Below are 10,726 nucleotides of genomic sequence, written 5' to 3' on the forward strand. Positions count from 1 at the left end.
TGAAGTGATTGGGAGGACAGTACTTCTGGGCACATTGCTGTCTGTAGCGTGCCCTCATTGGGTGTGGGAACACCCAGCTGTTTCATATATTAGGTCAGAAGAAGGTTTTGTAATTTTTTAAAAAATCAGCTTTAGAGTGATGCATCATTTGCCATATATCAAATCCTGAAAGTTCTGTTTTGGAGGAAATAAACATGTGAGTTATTTGAATATAGCTTACAAGTACATTTCAGGAAGAGTTTCAAAAGATGAACAACGTGAGAGATGTTATCGAATGTCACAAAAGTTATGTAGAGTTATTCAAAAATAAGGTTGCCACCATTTCCTCAGAATAACCTACTATACGAGTTCTGGTATTGAATTTTAGATCATAACAGCATAATGGGATTAAAGTATTATAGCAATTCTTTAAAAAAAAACCTCAGAAATTCTTCTGATGGTGTGGCAGGGGAAATGGCAGCTGTGAGGGGCTGACAGAAAGAAAATGGTGCTAGTGTGGGTAGGAATTCTGAAAATGTGCACCTTCCTGTCCCAATCTAACATGCTTAGATATATCTTTTCAGAAAGTTCACAGTGAACCAGATATTATTGTATGCCTGCTCCCCATAACAGTACTGGTATGCCAAGGTAGGAAAATACCTCCATATGGATGTAGCCTTTGTACTTTAATTATTTGGCCATTTGGATTATTCACCTAACCTCTGTTCTAGAAAGCATCCTATCTCCTGAACATGATAAAACATTGTACCTTCAGGAACAGGGGTCCATCTTGACTACACACAGACACTATAAAATTGGGAGTATGAACTGTAAAAGGAATTATGTAGCCTGTTCTGGGCTGCAGTAATACAGCTAGCTATAACAGTAAATGAAACACAATAGATGACCACAGAAACAGTTTATTAATTACTGCTTTATACAATAATAGCATTATAGATCAATGGCTGGATACTGAGTAAAATGCACACCACAAATAATACCATTCAAATAAAATTGATTTGTTTCCCTCAGGACTAAACTTTTGTATGACTGACGCTTTAAGATGTTGTCCCTTAGCCAAAGCAATTATTTAGTAAAATGCTGAAAGCCACAGAGATGCTCGCAAATTGAAAGGCTGTAGATTCATTCCGAAAGCTTTTATGGCCCCATTAATGCTTCATTCTGTTCAGTATTGATTTTTTTTCCCTTCCCCAGCAGCTACTTAGATTTACATTGGGGGGGGGGGGGGAGGGACCTGTTGCCATGAATATGGCCAGGAACATAAGGAAACAGTTGCAGGTTGTGACTCAGAAATAATGGAGGAGACTTCTGCAATACAGTCCTCTTGCCAAAATAGACACTTTCTCCAGAGGAACTGGTCTCTGCGGTCTGGACATCACTTTAATTGCAGGAAAATCTACTGGCCCAACCTGGAGGTTGGCTACACTAGTTAAAGTGTTTTGCTTCAACTAAAATATATAATGGAGGCAAAATTATCTAGTCATAGTTAGGGCTATTCCCCACGACTTTAATATAGCACTAGTCTTACATTTTGTTTTCACCACTAAAACTGCGTTCCGCATGACGTTGTGAGCAATCTGCAACACTCCTGCAACACTAGCACCAAAATCGCTTTGTTGTAGCGATTTCCGGGGAATCGGGAAAAGTGAATTCACCCTCAGAAAATCGCTACACTCTTGCCAACAACCTGCAACACTTGCGAAAAAGACATGTGTGTTCTCAGTGTAGAGGTTGCAACAAAGTCGCTCCCCCTGGCTCTCTCCCCCAAACTTCCAGTGAAGCGATCGCCATTTTTTTCCCCTCAGAGAGGGGAAAGCAAAAAACCAGCGAGGCTTCATTCACCCACCGAGGCTTCTCCGGCTACAGTCCCTTTAAGTGCTTTAAAGCTCCCCTAAGTCCCCAAGCTTTAAAGTGCTTTAAGTGCTTTAAAGCTCCCCTAAGTCCCCAAGCACAACACAGCCCCCTGTTCGACTGTTCCCTTTAATTTCGGCCAAGAATCGCGCCCGTGCAGGGGGGGATTTTTTTTTTCCACACAGGGGAGCATGGTAACGATGAATCACCAGCTCACATGCCAGCTAGATGGGTCTCTCCGTTGCAACGAATCAACACATATTCGTTGCAACGTGTGTATGTTTTATTTTTCAAAAACCTGTGCTTAAAGGGAAAGAGGCTTTTTGGGAACATAACAACCGCTCATTGGCTGTTCCATTTGACTGACAGCTAGGGGCGGGAACAAGCACAGAAAAAAATTGCTTCCTTTCTAGTGATTCCTGCGAGACCAGAAACCTGTGGGGAACGAATGAAACCCTACTGGATTCCACTAGAAATGAAGGTATGAGGAACGCCAAGATTCCACTATTTAAAATAGCGTTTCCGCTTTGTGAAAGCAATTGGCAACATTGGTCCTTGTGCGGAATGGCCCTTACTTTTGCACTACACCCAAAGAATCCAAAACCACTGTTGTGGTGTACCTTTTGTCAGGAGATGGATGATCTGATATAGAAAAATGAACTAGATGCCTATAGCTTCTTATGGGTATGCCTGTGCCTACATCAGGCCTGACCGGAGGAAAATGTTAATTGTTTCAGAAACAACATGAAAAATGACATTCCAGGACTGATACTATTCAGAGAAGCACCTGTTCTGCATACAGAAAGTCCCAGGGAAGCGTGCCTAGCCTCAACCTGGTGGAATGAGCTCCTGGGAGAGCTGCAGGCCCTGCAGGATCTTTCAACGGTCCACAGGGCCTGTAAAATGGAGCTCTTCCACCAGGTATATGGTTGAAGCTAGGGTTGGCAAGATAGATCTACCGCCCCCCCCCCCGGGGTCCTGAAGCAAACATTGTTGGGACCTCCTTCTCCTCCCCGCTAGTAGCGGTTGTGGGAGTTGGGTTTTTACTTATCTTTTTCTACCATGTTGGGAATGCTTTTATGTCTTTTAATGTGGTTTTAAATGGGGTTTTAAGACACTGTGAAATAAATTGAAAATAATAATAATAATAATAATAATAATAATAATAATAATAATAATAATAATAATTCATAGCATCTCCAGCATCAGATAATAGGTAGTATTGTTATATAATGGCATTATGTTACCTATTAGTTTCTCTTAAAGATGTAGACAATTTTAATCTATTCCATTTATTGAAAATCTTCAAATTATAATAAAACTTTTTTTTACTTGTTTGTTTTAAATTAAAAACATTCTACAATTAGACATGCATGCATGGTGAAGACTTCTCTATATGTCCCTCCATAAGCTCTCGCACCCGAGCTTCTGGCGTTGTGATCGCTATTTTTTTTTCCTTAAACCGGCAAAAGCAACAAATAAGCAATGCTTCTTCGGCTGAAATCCCTCCACAAGCAATTTTCTGTAAAGTTTCCGAGCACAATACAGCCCCCTGTTTGACACTGCCCATAATTTCGGCCAGAAATTTCAGGGGGGAGGGGTAACTTTAAGAGCATGTAAATGATTAAGTGTCAGCTCCTGCGCCAGAAAGAAAGGTCTTTCTGATACACTGAATGAACAAATATGTGTTGCTACATGTGTTTTTGGGTTTTTTAAAAATAGTTTTTAAAGGACAGCACGAACACAACAATTCATTGGCTGTTCTGTTTGATTGATGGCCAGGGGTGGGAGGAAGCACAGAAAAATATTGCATCCTTTGTTGCAATTCCGGTGAGACTGGAAACTTGTGCGTTATGAAAACAGCGCTAGTGGGAGAGCCTTTTTTCCGAGAAAAACGCCTGTGTGCGTTACCAAGAACTGCCGCTATTAATTGCAGCGCTTTTCAATAGTGCTCAGATTTAGCTACATTGGCGGTTGTGCGGAATAGCCCTCGGTTTATAGAAAATCCAATGAAGAGTCTTAAGCAGAGAGCTAAAGTCAATGGGCCCAGAAAGGTGTAACTCTGTTTAGGATTATGCTGTCTTTCTGTTAGAGACTTAAAACTACATTTTATATGGAACAAAGTTACCTATAAAGGTAATGCAGATTAATTAACAACTGGTTTGGAAATAGCTAGGTTTGAATCCAGTATCACCTAGGAGGCCAACAAGATTTGGGGGGCATAAGCTTCCAAGAGTCAAACCTCTCTTCATCAGCTTTTCTCAAAAGCTTATACTCTGAAACCTTGCTGGTTTTTAAGGTGCTATGGATGCAAATCCACCTGTTCTACAACAAAGCTACCCTTTGAAATTGGCCTGGAAATAGGTTCGTTTGTTGCAGGTTGGGAAATTCCTGGAGATTTGCAGAGTGGGGAGGGAAAGGACCTCAGAGCTGAATAGTGCCATTGAGTCCAAAGCCGTCATTTTCTCCAGCTGGGGAAGGGATCTCTGCAGTCTGGGAACGAGTTATAATTCAAGAAGCATTTCATGCCCCACAAGTCGGAAAAGGTATCTTGGACTGCTTCTTTGAATTTCGTTCAGTAGGCTAGCATGACCTGTTCTTGCTTGCATCAGAATGATCATTCTTAATGAAACTCCCTGCTTCGTTAGCAAACAGCCTTGAGTGAAATAAGGTTAAAAAAATGACCCATGCCCTTTTCTACCCATGTCTCTAACTCTTCCATAGCCCTACTGCCAGCTCTAAATGTTACCAATTCCAAACCAGTACCATATCGAATCTAACCCTAACACTAACCCCAACATTTACCTAATCTTAATCCACAATTGTTTACACATTTTTACATACAAAAATAATGTAAAAATACTTATATACTTCCAAAACCTGACTCTAACTCTTCCCTAACCCTAACACTCCCTCTAAACCTAACTACTCCCCAACCTGAACTATACCTAAGCTAACCCTAATGCTACACCCAAAATTTATCCAAATATAAAACCACATTTTAACAGATTTTTTAAATGTAAAAAATATTTATACATTTCCCAACAATATCTTTAATTCATTCCTAGCCCTAACACCTCTAAACTTAACTACCCCTAACATGAACAATATCAATCTAACCCCAAAAGTTACCTTTATATGAATCCACAATTTTTAAAATATGTTTTAAATGTAAAAATTATGTAAAAATATGTATACATCCCATGGCCTTTCCTAAGCAGGACTCTAACTCTTACATAGCCCTACCACTCACTCTAAACATTACCAGTCCCCAACCTGTACCATACCTATGCTAAACCTAACATTAACCTCAGAATTGCTCCTAATATGAATCCACAATTTTTAGGTATTTTTATATTTAAAATCATGTTTAAAATATTTATACATTTCTTGGCCTTTCCTAACCTTGTCTCTAACTCTTCCCTAGCCCTAACACTCCCTCTAAACTTCCTCAGGGGTTGCAATTTCTGACAGTGTACGAACAAATTTCATAGCAGTTCTTAAAGAAATACAAATAAGCCTGCTATATTTGGATGTAAAGAACCTACTGAACAACAAGGATTGTATCCAATTATCATGTGATGTTATTTAGTTCCCCGTGACAAGCTGCAATAGTCCATTTCTGCATAGTAAACTTCTATTGAAGGGACAATAACTTTTTTTTTCTGGCCCACTAACAACTTTAATTGGGACATTCCTCTGCTTTTTCAGAGATGGGCTTACAAGCAAATAATATACTGCCATAGAAAAGGTATAGTCCCAGTCATGCTAAAGTTAACACTTATCCTACCACTAATATTTCTGTCTGTTGAGCTTTTATGCAAGAAATATTAAATGAATGTTTTAATCAGTATTAAATGACACTTCTATGCCATATAATTACTTATTAATTTTATCATTAACACTGATTATAGTAGGCAATGTAGCAACTCTGAGCCTCATAAATTTGTAATCAGTCTATTAATCTTTTATATTTATTTCCTCTTGTAAGCCAAATTAGCCCAGAGGTGCTTTAAAATATGTGATTTGGAATTAAGTAATTAATGAGTTTAGTAGACCAAACTCTTGGGAAGGATACAATGTCTCTATTGCAGAACGCTTTTTTAAAAATGTAAAGCAAGCAATAAATTTTTAGACGGATACACACATGCCTTAGTAAGAAGGGTGTTAGTTGTAGTTGCCAACAGGCCTGGAGAAAGATGTCATATCCCTTTAACAAAGGCTTAATTTGTGGAAAACTTTTAATCATCTGGTAAATAACATCTTCCCATTTTCCCTCTAATTCCCCCCATCCCAAGAAGTTGGCAACGCTAGTATTAGGGAATGCCACAGAACTGATTTGCTCTGGGGCAAAATTGTCTCCTACGCCCCTTAGGATTAGCCACAGGGTGAACACGAAGAGCTGTTATAGGAAGAATTATGCTGGTGTCCAGCAAGAGCTGGATAACGTCATCAGGAGAGGACAGCTTTGTTTTAGAGCTGTAATAAAGAATTTGGAAAAGCCAGACCTATTACTAATACATTGTGCCTTAGTGAATTCTGCCATTTACTGCTTAATAGAATCAGATTCTGAAAGCTGAACCCCTGGAGTTCACCAAAAAAAAAAAAAATGCTAGGAAGAGCTTAGCAGAAGGGAGTACAGTCTGTGGAAACGAAAGACATTTGTAAAGAGGAAATGCTGGAACAAGCTTCAGAGTAAGCTCTGACTCCACATAACAACAACTCTATTCCTAGACAGAATAGAACCATTCAGGACGGCACCACTGAGCAACTTGATTTCCTGCCCCCTGGAATGTGGCCTAATTAGTCATTGCCACAGATTCAGAGAAGCGTTTGGTTTACATTCAAAACCTGAAGATTACAAAATGAATACTGTGGTCTGTACAGTGGGGAATCAAACAAATGAAAGCTCCTTTCTGTGCTACATGTGAAGAGCACAATAAGTGTTTACTAGATAGATAAAAATGTGATTTGTGGGGTGGGTAGATTTAACTGCCATAGTCAAGGTCTCTCTCGTCCTATAATCGGTTCTATTATGTTTTTGTATATCCTGGCAGAATCACATGAGTATGGAATGCTTTGAATGAAGACCTTATCAAGCACCATTTTCAGGTACTGTGGTTTTCAGGCTCTCCAAACCCAAGCTGACATAGGCATGAAAGGGTCATATGGCAACTGGAGCTGCCTGAGATAAATAGGAATCTTCTCCACTGCTGAATGACTATGCCTCAGCATCCTGCTGCTCCTTTTAGCACATGTGGGGAAAGATGCGGAAGGATGGCACCTTTGGTCTCTCTGCATTTATCTCTGTGGCCTTATAAAAACAATCCAAAGGTCTGCTGTACAGGGGCTTGTGACCTAACAGGTAAGTCACCATGGAGGGCTAACTTAACCATATAGGTGAACTAGGTGGTTACCTAGGATGCCAGACTTTGAGACTGGACTGCCAGATTTTAATTGAGATGAAAGTGAATTTCTTTTCTCTGTTTTAAAAACATATCAATGTGTTGTTCACGTATCAATGTATTGTTATAAGCAGCTTTCATCCTGATTGAATAACAGTAAAGGTTCATTCTAGAGCAGCCATTCTCAACCTTGATTTTTGAGAACATATGAAATTCACCTTGTTTGTGATAACTATAAATAAATAACAAATGGATAATAGTTTAAATTGTCTAACAAGAAAAGCAAAATGCCTGCTTGATCAAACTGCACACATAGATTTTGAGGTGGAAACTTCCATTGCACACAGAGAGGAAACTACAGCATTACTCAGAGGCCCTGCTCTCTTTTTGAGAGTTGAGTGAGACAAGCTTTACCATGCTTGTCTTTTGGCAAAGATGCCCCCTTTCCCCCCCCCACCTATACATGCTAGAACTCACAAATAGGAGTACTCAAATGTTTCTTGGAAACACAAGTTTAAAAGTTTGAGACAGATGATAAACTAGAGCCAGCTTGGAGTGCAGACTTCTAATCTAGTGTACTGAGTTTGATTCAACGCTCCCCCAGATGTAGCCAGCTGGGTAACCTTGGGCTCGCCACAGCACTGATAAAGCTGTTCTGACACAGCAGTAATATCAGGGTTCTCTCAGCCTCACCTACCTCACAGGGTGTCTTTTGTGATGAAAGGAAAAGGAAGTCAGCCATCCCGTGCGCAGCCAAGCCCAGACCCTCGGAAGACCTGCATTAAGGAAACGTGGATTCTTCCACATTCCTAGGTCTTTCCAATGATGGGTCTGGAGGGGGGTGGGAAGGGGAGGGGCCCCAGGTGGGCATGTACACAGCTATGCTTCCCAACCATATTCTGCATGACCATGCCACTCCTGGGGTTTCTTGAAGCCTGAAGAATGTTTCAAGGTTTCTCAACAGTAAAAAAGTTGAGAAAGGCTAAGCTAAACAAAATAAGACCTAAGCCATTAGTGAACTAACTATACGTCATGTTTCTAGTCATATATATGCAAGACAGATTTCTAGAACATTTGACCAAAAGAAGTCTGTGCATTCATTTTTTTTCTTGAATGTATTAACTCAAGCACACAGAAAGGTGTGGATTACATTGTTTCTTTTTCTTTCCTTTCATGAAGGTCAAACTTTCTAGTAATCAATGATGTCATATGTGACAAAAAAGATATTTCATCGGTTCAGTTACCAAGATCCCCCATAAACCCTTTGGCCTCCCTTTCTCACATTTTTCAGTCTGTGGGCCACTTTAAATGTGCCAGGGCCTCCCAGGAGCCATATGGGCCCTGATGAGAATGGCTGTATGAACTTATCATTTTTCTGAATGGGGAGTACCAAAGTTAAAGTTCACCAAGTGCGCTCATGATAAAAGTAAAAGGGGAGCACATAGAAAGGCAAGAGATGGGAGTAAGACCTGTATCAAAATGTGCTGGGATGGTGTTTTATCCAAAGCCAAGTGGCTACATTCATATTTGTATCGATCTGTTGAGAGACAAAACCTTCCTTCAATGGAGTGTGCTTTGCGTGGTTAGCTGTATTTTTTACAACAAAGGATGTTAGAGCAAGGTTCTAGAATATTTCGAGAGACTGGGCAATGTAGCTGAGGAGGCAATATGGTTGAGAGTTAGTTCTAATAACCAAGGCACCTAAATCTGCCAATTCTCCCACTCATATTTATCTTTAGCTTGCTCATGCCCAGGCATTATTTTAAATTAAATCCATAATCCTAATCCATATTTTATAAAGCAAAGCAGATCTACTTTCCATCCTGGTTGAAGGAAATATGACCTGCTGACAGTAAACCATTGCAGCTGACAGAATTCTGCCGAAAAATTCTTCTGATAGTAATGTAACAGCATCATGAGGGTGGGGGTGGGGGAGTGATTTTCTCCAATACCGGAAGTCAGACACATTTGGGCAAGATGAGGGGTGTATGTGTTTCAAATAAAACAAGTAGATAAGTGTGCAATGAGGTTTGATGACCAGGAACATCTGTGTTAAAATACTGATTGCTTAGAAACACATGATTTATGAAGGCCCTAATTGTGAGTATAAAAATGGGATAACTCTCAGGATATTGCCCCCCCACACACACACCCTCTGCTGCTTTAGGAAAGAGTGAGATATACCCGATAAATAAATCAAGGGGAGTTAATAGTCTTGAAAGGATTTTCCAGACCTTTATTTTCTAAATTAAACAGGCATGTACTTCCAGGCATCATTTCTTTCTAAGAGCAACTAATGAATGACCTTTCAACCTTCTTTTGATAAGCTTTTTAATGAGCTCTTCCAGTTTCTCATTATAGAGTGAGTTTTACATTTAATCAATAGTTTCCATTGGTCTCCTTTGAAACTTCTGCAGTTTTTCCAATATCTTTCCAGAAATGCATTCACAAAGCAGGAGATGTGAAATTCCTGCGAGAGCTGTAACTTCCCATTACACTATCAAATCACTATGTTAACAATTTCCATAGGAGTCATCATATATACTATTCTCAAGTGTGTCTATAACAGTCAGCTGAAGATAAACATTTATCTGACGAGGTAAAGGAAAGGAAAGAGAAAGAACAGGAGAATACAAACAAAGAAAGGTCCAACCTCCTTGAATTCTGTAAGTCAGAGAGCTAAGGTGTGCAGCAATTTGCTTATTCACTGATTTTTACCTTTTCATTAAGCAACCAAATTAAACAAATGGAGATTGTGCTTTGTTTTATTTGTTTGGAAACAAATGCACCTCCCTGTCAAATGTATTGTGACATGGATATTTTGGCATCGGTGAAGATATCCCTAAAGAAGCCTAGATCCAGACTACACATTATGCTAGTTGTGCTGATGCCACTGAAAATGGCAATGACACATCTAGCTCGTCCCTTTCCATCCACAACATCTAACACAATGCAACTGAGACTTAACATCATGATATTCAGTGTTTGTCCACTTTCTTTTTTTTGTTTTTTTTATAATTTTATAATTTATAATTATATAAAGCATTTACAGAAAAGTAAAAGAGAAAAAAAAGCGACCAGCTGATATGGTTTGCCATCCTCTTTTAACATACAAATTCAATTCCCATCACATATTAATCCTAATCTAGAAGTTTTTACCATCTTTCTTAGCGAAATGATTGTTTATACATATGAGAGTGTAATCTGTTATAAGAATATATTCTATTATTATCTTAAGTGATATAAAGTCGGTCCCCTTCATATATTGGCCCTGACCTAAGAGTTACTACTGCTGTCTTGTTAATACATATGAAGTATAGTTTGCCGTCCTCTTTTAACATACATATTAGCATACATATTCAGTTCCCATCACATATTGATCCTGATCTAGAAATTATTACCATCTTTCTTAGCAGAGTAATTGTTGATACATATGAGAGTATAATGTATTATAAGAATATATTCTATTA

Source organism: Paroedura picta, chromosome 4 (assembly GCF_049243985.1).
Source record: "Paroedura picta isolate Pp20150507F chromosome 4, Ppicta_v3.0, whole genome shotgun sequence".
Classification (NCBI taxonomy): Eukaryota; Metazoa; Chordata; class Lepidosauria; order Squamata; family Gekkonidae; genus Paroedura; species Paroedura picta.